Consider the following 17,894-nt stretch of genomic DNA (forward strand, 5'->3'; position numbering starts at 1 on the left):
CAAGATCTTTCATGTCAAATTTGGAGGACAATTGGGTCTTCAAATCCTGGATGATTTCTTTGTCATTTCCAACCAGCAACATATCATCCACATACAAGACTAGATAAATAACACGGTCACCAATTAATTTAAAATACACACAGTGATCTGCTTTGCTTCTGGTGAAGCCAAGTCCCCATATAAATGTATCAAATTTCTGATACCACATCCTTGGTGACTATTTTAACCTATACAAAGACTTCTTTAACTTGCATACTAGTTCTTTCTTACCCTTCACCACAAAACCTTTAGGTTGCTTCATGTTGATCTCCTCTTCCAGATCCCCGTGAAGAAATGTTGTCTTCACATCCATCTGTTCTACCTAAAAATCAAAAGCAGCAACAACAGATAAAACTAATCTAATAGAAGTTACCTTGGCAACAGGAGAAAAAATATCACCAAAATCAATTCTCGGCACCTGGGAATAAACTTTTGCTACCAACCAAGCTTTGTATTTCTCCACCTTTCCTTCTGTATTTGTCTTTTTCTTGAACACCCATTTTCTGCCAATGGGTTTCCTTCCAACCGACAACTCCACCAGATCCCAAACCTCATTTTTGTGCAAAGATGCCATTTCATCAACCATGGCCTCTTTCCAAAGTTTTCCATCCTCTGAATCTACTGCTTCCTTCATAGTTCTGGGATCATCATCAGTAATAGGTAAAGCAAAATTTGAACAGAAAGCAGATGGACTATACCTTTTTGGCTGCCTTCTTTCTCGAACTGATCTTCTCACACCCAGAGTTTGTGGCTCTTCATCTTCTGATTCCTCCTCTACTGTAGAGTCTGATTCTTCCTCCTTTAGCTCAAACTCTATCTTCTCAAGTTCCTTTGATGGGACTTCATGTTTAATAACTTCTTTCACCTCTCTAAACACCACATCTCGGCTGTACACAACCTTCCTTATCACTGGGTTCCAAAGCTTATAACCCTTTAAACCATCCTTATACCCAATAAAGATGGACTTTTCAGATTTACTATCCAACTTGGTTCTTTTCTCCTTTGGAACATGTACATATGCATCAAATCTAAATACCCTCAGATGTGAAAGAGAGGGTTTCTTACCAGTCCATACCTCTTGTGGAGTCTTATCCTCCAATACTGATGAAGGTGATCTGTTGACTAGGTAACATGTTGTCTCCATCGCCACTGCCCAGAATTTTTGTCCTAACTCGGCACCACTAAGCATGCTTCCTTCCCTTTCCATCAACATCTTGTTCATTCTATCTGCAACTCCATTTTTCTCAGGTGTATATGGAGTAGTCCTATGTCATGCTATACCACACTTCTTACAGAATTCTTCAAATTCCTTACTACAAAACATTCCACCGTTATTTGTCCTCAACACCTTTATCTTCTTCTCTATCTGGTTTTCCACCAAGGCCTTAAATTCTTTAAACCTGTCAAAGACTTCATATTTCTTCTTAAGGAAATATATCCATGTATTCCTTGAGAAGTCATCTATAAATGATACATAGTACATAGACTTACCCAGTGATGGAACCTTCACAGGTCGAAACACATCACTGTGCACAAGCTCTAATATTTGTTTCGCCCTCTTACCACCAGGGGGGAAACTCACCCGATTCTGCTTCCCATATACACAATTTTCATAGAAATCAAAATCTAGAGAGATATTACTCATACCTTCTACCATACCTTTACCGTGAAGTATTCGAAGGCCCTTCTCTCCAATATGTCCAAGCCTTTGATGCCACAACATGGTCTTCTCTCCAGAGACCACTAGATTTTCTACTCCACTTTCAGGAACCATAGAATTGTTGCACCCATCAATAACAATGCTACCTTGCAACTTGTACAGAGTTCTAATCCGAACTCCCCGCATCAATACTAGTGCTCCTCGAACCATCTTGCAAGTATCCTTCTCGAACACTATTTTTACACCTGCGTCATCCAACTTGCTTACGGAAATCAAATTTTTGGCCAATGCAGGAATATGCAGAACACTCAGAAGTGTTCTAACCCTTCCACCTTGCAAATTCAACTTTACTTTTCCATGACCAATGATTCTAGCCTTCCTATCATCCCCCAAGAAGACAAAACCTACCATCATATTTCTCATACTCGCAGAACCACTCTCTATGGGGAGTGAAGTGAAAGGATGCACCTAAGTCAATCAACCATGCCTCATGATCTACATGTGTACTTGAAGAAGCCAAGTACACATCCCCACCTTCATCTGAGGTGGTTTTCGCCTCTACAGAAGGAGCATTATCAGATCCATTTCCTTTATCAGGAGCTTTAGATTTATAGTCCCTTTTGTAATGCCCTTCTGTTATAGAAATTTTTGGGCACTGCAACCCCAATCACATATGTCCATAAACCAAGGGCTTCTAAGTCCCTAAAAGTGTTGTTTCATACCCTAAAGGAGCAAGGTCAGCTGATTACATCATCTCCCAGAAGTTCTCCATGAAAAACCACTCAGAACTGGTCAAAACAGGACCATACAGACTGCCCAGTGCTAAGGGTGCGATGCATCTCACCTACACATGCAAAAAGTGCGAAGCATACTGGAAAGACCTTCTGTAGGGTGCGATGAGCGAGAGCAGACAAATGGCACAAGCAGTTTGCTAGGTGGAAACCTTGAGAATCTTCTAGAAGCTTCTCATTTGACACTTGCCTCCCTGAATTCGCCCAAGCATGAGTAAGAGATCATGAAATCTCCAAGTGGAACCAAGAATTATTAGAGAGATGACACTAATCAAAATCCCAGAAGCTGACTCACCCCCTGCAAATATCTATATACCGATCCCTCATCCTAGAGATCCAAAGGTTGGAATTTGGTAATTTGCAAAGAAGTGTTGTTGGTTTCTCTTTGAAGACATTGTTGGGTGATCTTGCTTGGTATGAGGTGAAGAGGGCTTTCAAGCTGGGAGGATGGCGTTGGGTCATACCAAGTGGTTGTAATCCTTTCTTCTGCTACTTTTATCAATAAAGCTATTTGAGTTTTCCTCCATATTCTTGTGTATATCTGAATATTGTGTTGATATATGCATTTGTATGGTCAATATATATTTGATCCTATATTTTTTACAGTGATAGATCTCTATGCTTTGATGGTATTACTTTGTTGTGGTTCTATAGGTGTTCTTTGAAGCGGGACAAGTAAGGAAGCAGTGGCGAGATTCTATCGAAGGGGAAAGGAAACGAGCAAGGAGCCAAGCGAAAGACTGAGGTTGGTACTCTCTGCTTCTTTCTCATCTATCTCTCATAAAGGAAGCACAAGTGACTTTAGTTTGTTTGTTTCTAAGATAGCTACCCATCTTAGTGGGACTAACAGTTCTGAATAGACGCTATTTTTCCTGGTAACAAAATGGCGACTCCGCTGGGGAAGCATTAGTTTGATTGCTTGTCTCTATTTGTTTGATTCATAAACCATAGACGGAGCCTGAAGTTAAGCCAGCTAGCCTTCGAACTGCATTTGCTATGCAAGTGCAAAGTAGATCAACGTTGCTTCAGTCAATCTCCGGGTTTGTTTATGAACTAAACAATTGACTCACAAACATCCTAAGTGCCCTAGAGGTAGCTCAAGTAACCTCATTAGATCAGCCCCTATACTTTGTATTTACTGACTATCATTAGCTCGGCCTAAATCCCTGAACTAAGTTGCAAACTGTGACCAAAAACCAAGTTAAAGTCTCGTCCCTGGACCATCGCACCTTCTCTTCTTGGCAATCTGGATGCATCACACCTCCCATGTGCAGTAGGTGAGATGCATCCATGTTTCCCTGTGTTATAGGTGTGATGATCAGATAAGACTGTTTCTGCCTCCAGATTTTGGTTTTTTCTTCACTGTCTTCAGCTTTATTCAGGAGTTTTTCTGTCTGTGATCAGTAGACCACTGTTGAAACCCCCTTCCTTTGCATCATCTAGCCTCCATTGTACAAAGATTTGTGAATGTTTTTTATGTATTTTTCGCCATTCACAGTTCTCATTTACAAAATGGTAGCTTAATCGGACTATCGTCTTTTGATTTGAAAGTGTCGCAAGTGTCGTTTTCAGTCAAGGAAAAGAATCCTTCTCTTTTTGATAGTCGATTACATTGTTACTCTTGTATTTGATCTGAATTAATAGTATTTCAAGTGTCGAAAGTAGTTTTCAATTCAAAATCGCAAAGTGTCGTCTTGTCTCCTTTCCGTTTTTTGAAAAGAAAACCGTTAGTATTGTCACTTTGAAAGAAGATATAATTCAGATTTGTAGTTAGCATTCTTTTTGTCATTCACACATTAAGAAAGCGGAAAACAAATACATGCATGTGCATTTGCATTTAGACTTCTTGTTGATTTTGATTTAGGATAGTGCATCTAGTGTGTGCTCTCTGCTCTATGTTGAAAGGATTTTGTTTCTCTTTCCTTAGTAGCTAGGATTTTCATTGCAAAAAGAAGAGTAAATGACTGTTTATCATATTAGATTGCATATTTAGGAGTTGTATATCTACATCACGCGGTGAACCTTAAAGACAAACTTCTTAAGAAATATCAACTGTAAAATAAATTCAATGAACATAAAGACGCTTTGGAACCTAACACACAACATCTAGAAGTCTAGGCTAGAGACGTATTCCAGCGTCGTAAAGCCTAGTAACTGTCGCTTTCATTGTAGGTTGGGTGATTCCTCCTCTTTGAGATGACAAGTGCCAGTACGGACTTGTGCTCCGACATACCATCGAGTATATATTGGGAGACCACAGTAGGCTACATCCTTTATCCTTAGGAAGCCGTGTCTGCCGCCCTATCGATCGCAATGCACTGAACACAGCATTTAGGAAGATTGACTGCCGTACCGTAAAAAGTATTCTACAGTTTTGTGATTGGTTTGGTAATCCCTCTGTCTAGATTTCCAGAGTAGTCTCTTTCGTTCCTTTTCAGACTCCTTAAAAGAAAAGGTCCATCTGAGCACTTGTCACTTCAAGCTCATTAAAAATCGAAGGCGACTAGAGTCAGATTTAGCTTTTTCTCGACTCTTAAAAATTGAAAAAGCAAGTTGTGTCAAAGTGTCTAAAATTCATTTAATTCGGAATAACATTTTCCCCTCTTATTTTGAGTTGATCAAATAATCCGCAATCGTGGAAGAAATTCAATCAAAACCCTGTCATTCGCGGAGACTGACGAGTCAGCAATCTTTGACTCCGGAAACGAAACCATTCCGGGCCAAGCGAACTTGTTTAACTGGGTCAAAGTCTCCTGGTTTGTTTGAAACTTGTGTTTCAACATCCTCTAAGACTCCAATTACTCCTACCATTTCTGGCATCCTTGCCTCTACAGAAGAAGTTCCGCAGTTACAAGAGGACATTAGAACTGATCCTAGTGTAACAGTAAACACTTCTATTCCTGAACCAGCTCCATCTAGGGTTGATTCAGAAGGTGTTACCCCTCCAGCATCTGTCGCTGCAGAATCTATACCTTCTTCGGCACCAAAAATATTTTACGGACCTGACAGTCTGCCTCTTCCACTCGGATTGATTGCTATAGAAGAGATTACGGAGGATCTTCCATCTAGTACTCCATCGCATTTTGGAACTGGGATCCACCTATATCCTTCTACTTCAGAAGTTAGAACTCCTTCATCGCAAGTTCCTGTAGAATCACTGGGAAGTCTTTTGGATAGACTCGATATGTCTGGACAACCATCGACATCTAGGACTGTGTCGTCCGATACAGCAGTAGCAGAACCTCCTGCCACCACTCTGACAATGTTCGCTGGTATACCATCTGTCCCAACTAGCTCTCAACCGCTAGAGGGAGTCCACCCAGGGACCGTTTCAACAGTATGGTTTGTTCCCATTTGTTCATCCGAAATAGTATCTAGAATTTCTTATGTTGAATCTCAGCAAATTGATCCTTCACAACAGTATCAATTTGGGTAGTCTGGTCTCCAAAGACCGATCATTCCTTTGAGCGTAGGATTGCCGTCGTATGGGGGGCACTATACCCTTCCATTGTTCCCTCCGGGAGAACAACCATATGAGAGTTCACAACTGAATTCGGGTCAAATTGGAATCACATCTAGCGGTTGGGTGCCAATACTGCCTCAACAACCATGAGTTGTATACTCAGTGCAACCGAGTCTACCTATGTTGAATATCCCCACTACACCAGCTATTGTGACAGTGTCGCAAGTACAAGCATTGCTTGTTGTATGCCAGCCTCAAGTTTCTCAGGTCGTAGTACAACAACCTCTTGTCTCCACGACGCAACCGCAATCGCCAATTAGTGGCTCCTTAACTGGAGCGACTCAAGCTCAAACGGGTACTATTACCCCTCATCTTGGTCAAACATCTAGTATTGGGCAACAGCAAATGGTTTCACAACCATGGCTAGTGCAACATCAACAACTACAATTCCAACAAGCTTACCAAGGACCTGAGCAACAAAGCTTTGCAGGTAATGGGTAGCCGTATATTCAAAACGGTTATCATCAATCATCCCAAATTGGTTATGCCCAGCAACCTTATCAAAGTTATCAGCATCAAATGCATTATGCTGGTATGCAAAGACCCACTGCTCAGGTGATCCCATCTTATCCTGGGTACGCTTCGCTGAACTTGAATCAACAGTTGCCCTTTGTGGCGACTTTAGAGTTACCAGATCTAAATCGGCTAACGAATGATCCAATCACTTATGCCCCTTGGTGGCCGGTGATTCCTCATAAACTTCCATCAGATATTCCTAAATTCAATGGAAATATGGGTGAAGATCCGTCGAATCATGTGATGACCTTTCATCTATGGTGTTCCTCCAACACTCTAAATGATGATTCGATTAGGCTTCGCCTTTTTCAGCGAACGTTAACTGGTCCGGCAGCAAAATGGTACATCGAATTTCCTAGAGCTTCATTTGATAACTTCAGCGCCCTTGCCACCACCTTTTTAACCCATTTTCAGTTACCAATAAGGTACGAAACAGGAACAGAGCTTCTTACCAATTTCAAATAGATGACAGCCACTCACATATCTGATCATATTCATGAATGGCGACGTCGTTGTAGAATGGTAAAAACATATGTCCCTGATCAGCTACTAGCTGAATGGTTTATTAAGTCTTTGTTACCTTCTATTACAGAAGATGTGGAAAAGGGAGGAGTCGTCACTGAAGAGCAAGTCATTGCTCATGCACAATATCTAGACTTGATCTATACTCAGTCTGGCATGCTCTATGACAAAATCCCTGATGCTCCAAGGCCAGAATTTTCCATTCCTCCTCCTCCTAAATCAAACAAGGACTCTCATGCCGGCGATGGCATGATAGGTACAACAAGCACAAAATCGACAAAGGTTGTGTCTAAGAAAGCTTGTAAGGTTTTTGGTAAAAATGCAGATGAAGAACTTCTCGCCTTGGAGGTTAATGCTGTGTCTATCGACAAAGGCAAAGAACCGAAGCAACCAGGGGGCAAGAAGAAAGGGAAGAGAAAAAAGAAGAAACATGATGATTTGTCTCCTGAAAAATCTTCTGCAAACCCTTCTGGGCAAAGGAAACCTAGTCAGCCATGCCTCATATGCGATGAGGATCATTGGACGAGAGATTGTCCATATAAAGCTGAAGTTAAGAAAATCTTTAACAATTCAAGAACTTCAGCAGTATTGATTGACCCATTTTCGAACTCAGGAACCAATCCGGTTGCTAGTGACAATGCTTCCCCATCCCAAGTGCTTATGCTGTCCATTTCAAAACAGCAAAATGATGCTTTGACATTGACAAGGAATAAAGATTACGGGAATCCATAGCTGTTGAACAACAAGGCTACTAATCAACCTAGTAGTTCGATAACAACTTCGACAGAAGTTGTGCCACCCATCATTCTTGAGCTTACGATAAAGCTGCCAAAGGGAGTAGTACACAAATCGACATTTAATCCTCATGCCAGAGTGGCACAAAATTATAATATAGTAGAGGACCTGGCCCAATCGCCATCTGCTATGTCGACACTTGAAATACTACAAAATTGCCCCTCCCACAAACAGGCTCTATTATCAGCAATAGGTGGGATTGACCCAGCGGATTCCAATCTTGTGGCCTTTAATCATAAAGGATATGAACCTCAGTTACCAGCTCAACTCGCTTTCCTCATTCAAGTGAAGGCCCTCAACAAAAATGTTCATCGAACAATTATTGATGAGGGGGCATCTACATGTATTATGTCAATGAGTTGCTGGAAAACTTTAGGATCACCACCCTTGTCGCGATCATCAACAACGTTAAAAGCATTCAATGGACGAACATACACTCCATACGGGATTTTGAGTAACTTACAAGTTGAACTGGGGGGCAAAACAGTAGAAATTGATGTTGAAGTTATCGATGGAAATCTCGATTATAACATCCTACTGGGAAGGCCTTGGATTTATGCTATGGCCGTTGTTGTGTCAACGTACTTCAGGAAGATTGCATTTCCTTTTCAAGGAGGAATTACAATCGTTGACCAACAAACCTTTCTCCCCAACAGTTCACAAGTTACGGGAAGCATCCCGATGATCCACGGAAGCTCTCAGTTGCTTCAAAATATTGGAGTAGGCCTGCTAAAAGACCCTACATTGATGGGTACTTTTGCCCTACCGCCTCCAAACAACTTGGCGGAAGTGGCCACAGTAGGAACCTGCAATAGGGTATCCTCCATTCATAAGATATCCAAACACGATGTTAGCATGGATCATCACCAGGTATTGCGTCCAAGCCCAATAGAAGTATTGTAGCAATCAATGTTCTCGGCATGGGAGGCAAACCCAAATGAACACTCATCAAGTGTTTGGGTAGATAGGTCTAAGGAGTATGGTACCTCTTCAGATCCTTGGTCGCATGTACATTCTACAGACGAAGGAATTGTTCAGTCAATGAACATAGAGGGGGCACCATGGGAAGATTACCACCATCGTTCCCATCTTCTGGATTACAACGAAGATTACTCCGACAACCTTAATCATCCATTAGTCTTTGATTTTCTATCAAATAATGTAAATACAGTGGATTATGAGGATAGTTCTTTTACTGTGTCAACCTCATTAAAAAATGAAACAACTCCCTTTCCAAATCGAGTCTTTGATTACGATCTCGTAAAATCCAAGTCGAGTCTTTCAAAGATCTCGAAGGTAAACCTTCATTCCAACCACCTCGTTGAATGCAATGAAGCTTGGGGGGCATGCATCTCGATTTGCGTCACTATGCTGGGGGCATGCGAACTTATAACAAGCATAGTTTCTCGTTTCAAGCTTGTGTAAACATGAAACTGAATCTGAGCATATGTTGTCACATGGTTCAAGCTCATTAAAAAATGAACCAGGCCATGAGCAGTGTTACCGCAGGGTTCAAGCTCGTTAAAAAAAAAACCCTGCCATGAGCAATTTTACGCGAAGTTCAAGCTCGTTAAAAAATAAACCTAGCAATGAGTAGTTTTACGCGAAGTTCAAGCTCGTTAAAAAATAAACCTAGCAATGAGCATATGTTCCACTAGAGTTTAAGCTCATTAAAAAATGAACCCACCTTTGGTAAATAACCATTGCGATCGCATTATCATCAGCTTTTGAGCCTTGGTCGTGTTCTTACCATCACCTCCACTCTTTTTTAGCCAATCATACGCCTCCATTTGATTGTTTACCCCTTTTGAGGAACAGCTACGACGAGTGATTCTGTTAGCCATCTTCTTTACACTGCCGTGATTGAAAAGTTCCAAACCTTACCTGGAACCAGCTGCTATCCAAAATCATCACTCGTTCCTCAAAAAATGAGTCTTCTTTAAGCTCTTTTCATTTGACTCGTAAAATATGAAAAGATTGCCGAGCAATTGGCCTCTCCAGCTCGTTAAAGAAATCGGAAGTGCTATCCCTCCTCTAGATTTTAATCTTTTTGGACCTGAGGGATTATTACACAAAAAGATCCAGCTTTTGTCTTGTTCAGCTCGTTAAAACTATCGAAAAGTCATCCCTTTCGCATTGTTTTATACTTTTTCGGACTTAAGGGATTATACTACAAAAAAGGAATATTGGATTTTCCTTTCCGTCTCTTTTCAGACTCTCTAAAAATTGAAAAGGACCAAGTTATCCTTATCGTTAAACTCGTTAAAAAAATAGCGGCAAACTTGTCCATTCAGACAAGAGCGAGTTTCACTGTCGCTAGGCTCATTAAAACATAGCGACGGGTTTGCCCGAAGGGAAAATTATAGAACAAGCATATGTTATCCTCCTCAAGTTTGACAAAAATAAAGAGGTACTAGTCAGAAATGACTGGGGAAAATTGGGAAGAAAACTTGAAGAAACTTTATTGGTAGCAGGTCGCTCTTGAACATGACACTTTCACTCCATCACCATGATTGAGTCGGGTTGGGTTATTCCGTTCACCGGTCATATCACCATTGGTCCACTATACCATCCACTTTTGGGGTTAACGCTACAAATCCATTTCAGTGTCGCTGATATGTTCAAGAGAAGTCGCTCAGAGAATTCGCCTACCCAGCTTGTGTCTCATCCGCTGCAATACCTTCACGCTTCATTCTTTCATGACCGCCACCCTGAACCTTGTATGATCAGATGGTTTTCACCTCTACAAAATCATTTGCTCCGTTCTGTGTTGTAGATGTGGGATCCATCAATGCCCTCCTATGACGGGTCACTTCTTGTCAACATCAGCTCATTATCCAAGAAGCCGACCTGGGAATAACCCTTTCAGTACTTTGAAGCTTGCATGCCTCAATGGCAAGTTTCTCACTTCTGGCGACAGGTCTACATTAATGGCCTTCGACTGAAATATTTTGCGTGGTGTTCGACATCGACTCATGTATTCACACCACATGAATTTTACTGCAGTACCTTGAGGATCATCATCATCATCGGTGATTCCTCTCACGCTTGTTAACAGCTTACATCATCGGTTGGAAATCAGGCGACGTCCTTCCATGTTCGACATCAGAACATCTTTTCACATGGATCAACTTGTACTTTCGAGTGAAGATTGAATGATTTTTGAAGACCACGAATCTAGTTTCATCCATCCGGGCTGCGATATATTCATGAAAATAAAGACATCAAATGTACATCATTGCTGCACAGATAATCATCCAAACTAAGGGGTAATGGCTCTACCAGAATCATCAGTCTGCACACGGACGGTTTTCTGTCCTATGTACATGAAAATGAATTTATCAAGTTGAGCATGGGAATGCCCACCTCAGCTAGATCATGAAAATATTATAAAGATAATGTATTGTATTGTATCTTATTACAGGTCACCTTCCAGTTCGAAAAACCTCGGATCCTCATTATAAAGCATTTAACTTGACATCAAAAGATTTACGACCTCATGCTTTAGGGGGCGACTGCTATAGACATATTTGGGCACTGTAACCCTAATCACATCTGTCAATAAACCAAGGGCTTCTAAGTCCCTAAAAGTGTTGTTTCATACCCTAAAGGAGCAAGGTCAGCTGATTACATCATCTCCCAGAAGTTCTCCATGAAAAACCACTCAGAATTGGTCAAAACAAGACCATACAGACTGCCCAGTGCTAAGGGTGCGATGCATCTCACCTGCCACATGCAAAAAGTGGGATCCATACTGGAAAGCCCTTCTGTAGGGTGTGATGAGCGAGAGCAGACAAATGGCACAAGCAGTTTGCTAGCTGGAAACCTTGAGAATCTTCTAGAAGCTGCTCATTTGACACTTGCCTCCTTGAATTTGCCCAAGGATTAGTAAGAGATCATTAAATCTCCAAGTGGAACCAAGAACTATCAGAGAGATGACACTAATCAAAATCTCAAAAGCTGACTCACCCCCCTGCAAATATCTATATATGGATCCCTCATCCCAGAGATCCAAAGGTTGGAATTTGGTAATTTGAAAAGAAGTGTTGTTGGTTTCTCTTTGAAGACATTGTTGGGTGATCTTGCTTTGTATGAGGTGAAGAGGGCTTTCAAGCTGGGAGGATGGCACTGGGTCAGACCAAGTGGTTGTAATCCTCTCTTCTACTACTTTTATCAATAAAGCTATTTGAGTTTTCCTCCATATTCTTGTGTATCTCTGAATATTGTGTTGATATATGCATTTGTATGGTCAATATATATCTGATCCTATATTGTTTACAATGATAGATCTCTATTCTTTGATGGTATTACACTGCTGTGGTTCTACAAGTGTTCTTTGAAGCGGGACAAGTAAGGAAGCAGTGGCGAGATTCTATCGAAGGGGAAAGGAAATGAGCAAGGAGCCAAGCGAAAGACTGAGGTTGGTACTCTCTGCTTCTTTCGCATCTATCTCTCATAAAGGAAAGCACAAGTGACTTTAGTTTTTTTGTTTCTAAGATAGCTACTCGTGTTAGTGGGACTAGCAGTTCTGAATAGACACTAGTTTTCCCGATAACACCTTCCTTTTCGCATTTCCAGCACACCACCTTTACAGGTTTTCCTGGAGATTTAGATCTCCCACGCGATGACTTATTTTTGTTTCTGTTCTGGGACCGTCCTCGTACAGACAAGGCACCACCATTCTAGCTCTCCATATTTTTTCGTCTCATCTCCTCCGTCAGCAAGGGTGAGACTATTTCATCAAACTGCAAGGCAATTGCATTACTACCTATTGCAATAACCAAAATATCCCATGAATCTGGTAGAGAACACAACAAATTGATGCACTTATCTTCATATGAAATTTTAATATCAACAGATAATAACTGACTTACCACAGTATTAAATGCGTTCAAATGTTCTGTCACCAAGTCTCCATCTTTCATCCTCAGGTTATACAGCTTTTTCCACAGGAACAGTTTATTCACCAGAGACTTAGATTGGTACAAAGTCCCTAACTTGTACCACAAAGCCTTCGTCGTAGCTTCCCCTGATACATTCAACAATACTGAATATGAGACACATAATCGTATTTTGCTCTTTGCCTTCCGATCTAACTTCTTCCATTCTTCATCGGACACTCCCGTTGGTTTAGTACCCAATCTACCGCGATCCACTGATCTTTATCCACCAACAGATCTTCCATCTTGAGTTTCCACAACTCAAAACTCTAACCATTAAATTTCTCGATCTCTATCTTTCCACTGCTCGCCATATTCTTTCACCACTAGAATCGATCTCGCAGATCTCCCACTGAACAAGGTCTACCACAAGCTCGAGCGAAACTCCTCAGCAACAAAGGCGTCCCCTTGAAGCCAAAACAACTCTGATACCAAATGTAGGTTTTAACCCTGTACAGAAATTACCTACATACGAATTTTAAAACACAGAAAATAAACAATGCGAGAGCATAACACATATACACAGAGATTTTCCCCTGGATCCCAAAACCGAGACTACTAGCTTGATTTTTCATTATGTTCCTTTCAATGTTACAATACATATTTATACATGCCAAAGCATCCAATACCATGAACCGAAAACCATCGCGTCCAAAACCATATGCAAAAATCATGCACAAAACCATAGGTAGGTCCACCCAACCTAATATAGGGTCCAAAAACAAAATTTTCCGGGGCGTTGCCCCGAACCCCATAGAGTGGGGTTCCTTGCACCCCTCAAACCCCCTGTGACTCCCCCCACTACACAACGAAGGGGAGGGCTCCGCCCCCCTTTTAACCCCCCAGTTAACTATGTGGGCTCGTCGTGGAAAGAATATAACACAACCCAACAGAACTAGCCCAAGGATGAGTGAGCAAGGTTCTATATGTCTGCATACTTACTGGATGCAATCTGTGCACAACAGTAGTTCCCTAGTATGAACTAGACATGGACACCACGAGAGACTGTTGTGAACATCTATTGCAAGTTGCTTTCAGAATGTAGTTATCAAGGAGTAATGGCACGAGTAACTGACCACTTTATCATCCTACTATACAAGCTTATATTTGAATAAGATCCACCTTGAATGTCCCAAGAAGTAATGGAGGTGATAGTAGGCATTGCAGATTGGTATGCCTCACCAGGTGGCACCTTCATCAGAGTGTTTGGTGGAGAGAAGCCTCTGCATGGAATACCAAGGTATGCCACTGACAAACTCATTATGCAAGAAGTATCATACCATCTCGCTACAGGGTTGTCACCAGTGCTACATAGGAAGAAGAAAGCACCATGGCCCACTCTTCCTTTGCGGATTGTATTATACGAGATAAATAACTTAAAATTCATAGATGTCGAGGATAAGGAGAGAGTGAAATTCAAATTCGGCGCTAAGAAATTTAATATGTATGATCCCCACAATATTTGCAAGGACCACTGTATGAGAGTTTACTTTTCGTGGATCAGCGAGGCATTTCATTGGCCAGAGGAGGATCCTTGGAGGTACTGCTATAATGCCTCTAGACTCAATGATTCGATTTTTATATCAAGGAATTTAAAGGATGCTCCATAGACAACAACATTTTCGGAAGAAAAAACAACAGAAGGAAACAATCCCATGTGGGACAAGGGAAAGAGGAACATTGTTGATAGTCCAGAGGGAGAGAAAAACTGCAAAATGAAAGAAAATCCTCTTATTGTGAAGGAAACTTTGGTGGCAGAAGCAAAGAGGAAGCTAAGGATGTAGAGAGGAGGAAGAGAGAAAAGCAGAGGTTGCAGGAAGAAGAACTGAAGTTTTAGGAGACAAAGAAGAAGTTGAAGGAAGAACAAGAGTTGAGGAGGAGAGAACGAGAAGAGAAACAAAAGTAGGAAGAAGAACATAGGAAAGGCATAATGGCAAAGGAAATAATGACGATACAGGTTGAAGACCCGAAGCAACCAACAAGCCGCCACATGAATATGTTTACCTAATGCCAAGAGCACCACAGGTCATCTCTCAGTCTCCACTACCTCTAACAGCTGAGCCAACCCCGAGCAAGAAAGGAGGTATTGTTCTCCTTGATGATGATTTGGTCATGGATGTGTATAATATATCATTTGATGAGTTCCAGAAGAGGATTGTACAAGCGCGAAGGAAGCACTTTCCAGATGATCATGCTTCACCTACATTCATCAAAGAAAGGGTGATAGTGTCAGACACCAGGAAGCATCCAACTGCCATTGCCGAAGCCATCTTGGCCTATGTAGGAGCAACAAGCTCAAATGTTCAATATTTGATGGTTGAGAATGCACAACTGGAAAAGAACTTGCATGCTACCAGGCACGAGGCAGCACAACTCTGAGCAGTAGTGGAGAATGCAGTTTCTGCATTGGGGGAGATGAGAGCAATGATACTTGTTGAAGTATCAACACTTAGAGAAACCATGCAGAAGCTCTATGACAAGTTTGTCACCGTACATAAAGCAGTTGTTTGTTTGCATGGCCTACAACAGTAGAGCAAAGAGTTTGTTAAAACTCTAAAAGAAGTGCATGTTGTCATCGCCTATGTACAAGATTGGATAATGCAGTTCAAAGGGGCCCCACTTGACTTAGTAAAGAAAATGAAGCCACAGGCAGAGATGGAGAAAGCGAAGGTTCGAATGTTGATTTAGAATAATAATAAACTCGCCTCATTCATTGGTAGCACACATGCCTCATATGTGTGGTTGTACAGTAGTTTGGATGTCTTGGTGAGAACACACCAGATCCCATCAATCGGTTCCCTCACCAAAGCTAAACCCAAGAACCAAGTTTGGTAGGAGGTCGAAGAGTACTTGGAGTAGCTAAGATAGGAGGCCACAAGGGAAGACTTGGAGATAAGCGCACACAACATGAAGAAGTTCATCAGTGGTCTTGTCAAAGTCAAAACAATGTTGCTCATGCTTCAAAACGAGTTGGACACAGGTTCCAAGATAGTGTACCCGGATGCCATGGAGGCTAGAGTCTGCTTCCAACAATACACCGTTAAGCAGTTTGGGGACACCATCACATAGTACCAAGCTTAGAACCAATATGTGACTGAGAAGCAGCAAGTGGAGGTTGCTGAGCTAGACTTATCCCAAACTCCAACATCATAGTGTTATGTCTTCTTAGACTATCAACTTGTCTGTGCCTTATTTTGTCTTATATGGGTACAAGTGGAAAATGTAATATTATTTGTAATTATGTTATAAGTGAAATTCCAAGTTTCAATATTGGAATATGAAGAATCATCATGCAATGTAATGTGTCTTTTTGTAAAGAAGTTGAAGAGTCATGAGGGTAGTCCAAAGGTCACAAAGGGGAGTTGAAGAGTCACCCCTCTTGTTATAAATAGAACCTCATAACTCATGTAACAAGCTTTTGGCTAGGCATAGGCTTAGAAAGAGTTTGGGAGTATTGTGAAGAGCCTTGACTTCTCCATAGCGTAGATCAAGTATACTTCTTTAGAGGAGTAGGTGTTCTTGATTGTAATTTTCCAATATTGGGGCTAGTGATCATCAATGGTGTATGTATGGATGAAACTTTCACTTATAATAATAAAATCAGAGCCAACATGCCTTCATTCATATGTTGTTAATATAGTAGGACTATTCTTGTTGTATTAGAAATGTATGTTATTTAAGTTACGCATATGCTTATGAAGTATTTTGTTTTTAATTGTACGAATCTTGTTGAATGTGAGTTGTTGGATTGACTCATCACTTTAACTTGTGGACTTTCCACATCTTCGCTTGTGATGTCATTTTGCTTGTGTGTTCCTTTTAAGTTGCGTACTATTACAGGCTTCCAGGGGGAGCACTTCCTTTTCCCTCTGTGTGTTGGAACCTTCATGCATCGCACTTGACTCTCCGTAGGGTCACACACTTGCTCTTACCCAAAGTTATCATACTTCCCTTTGCGTGTTTCCGCGGTCAAGGTATAACATTACTACCCACTGCCGGGACTCCTACTCAAAGCGGTGTGAGGTCTAGTTAGGACTTCATATTGGGGAGATCCCCTGAATGTTGGCAGGTCTAGCCCCGTCAATAGTTTCCTGGCAATCGAATATATTTTGGGTCCTCCTATCTTTGTGGGTTTTCTGTAGATTCTCGAGACTCGTTGTTGGGTGAGAAAAGAAGGGGTTGGTGGTGGAAAAACGATCCGAAGGTGTCTGCGATGACTAGTTATCAGGTTGGGTTTGTATCTCGTATGTTTGTGCCTAGGTGTCACATCTTTATGTCTGCAACTTTGTTCTTAGGGGCTTCCTCTGGTAGAGGCAACGACAAGGTCTCAGTCTCGTTGGTGTATTTCTTATATGTGGTTTCTCTTGTAACTCCCTGAGCTAGCGAGAGAAGGTTGACAATTCTACAAAGTAGAAGACTGGTGGATAATTCAGGGTTACCTGTTGCTCCCTTGTGGTTCACGGTGCGTCGGGAGGTGCTGCGGTTCATTGTTGTTTCTGTCCTAAAGGAGTATCCCTAGGCCCTTACCATGTAACCCATGCCGCATAATTCCTACTCCCAATCTCAAAGGAGGGGAGCTTCGACTAGTTAGCGCAGGTGCAACGAAGTGTCAAAGGTGGCATTGGCGGGATAGGCTACTAAGTGTCCATCGCTGGGCAGTCGAACCGCTAGTAGCTTGATCAGGGCGATGTCAATGGGGCTTGTGGTGGCAGGGTTGGTGCAAGAGTAGTATGTGGTGGTCGCATAACTGGGAATGGAAAGAAGGGTAGTGTGGCCCGTGGGGTAGGAGCAGGGTGCGAGGTCGGAATCGTTAGTCAGGGTATGTAGGGGTTGCTAGATGACAGTGATGCTCTGAGGCCTGTTGTGACCTATTCCTATCCGTTCTGGAGTGCCTGGAAGCTTACAATAGGGCCAGGAAGGAAGAACATGAGGATGTAATTTCTGCGCTCAAAAAAATGCACTACTTTCAATGCCATATCAGAGAAAGAATTGTGGTGGTTTGGCGTGGACAAAATTTACTATCTGAAAAGGTGGAAAAGTTGGAAATGTGGATGGCTCACTTCGAGCAGCATGATCAGTGTGCCTATCGCAGACAACCCCACGTCTAA

Source organism: Pinus tabuliformis, chromosome 6 (assembly GCF_031772625.1).
Source record: "Pinus tabuliformis cultivar Carrire ecotype Pingquan chromosome 6, CPIR1, whole genome shotgun sequence".
Taxonomy (NCBI): domain Eukaryota; kingdom Viridiplantae; phylum Streptophyta; class Pinopsida; order Pinales; family Pinaceae; genus Pinus; species Pinus tabuliformis.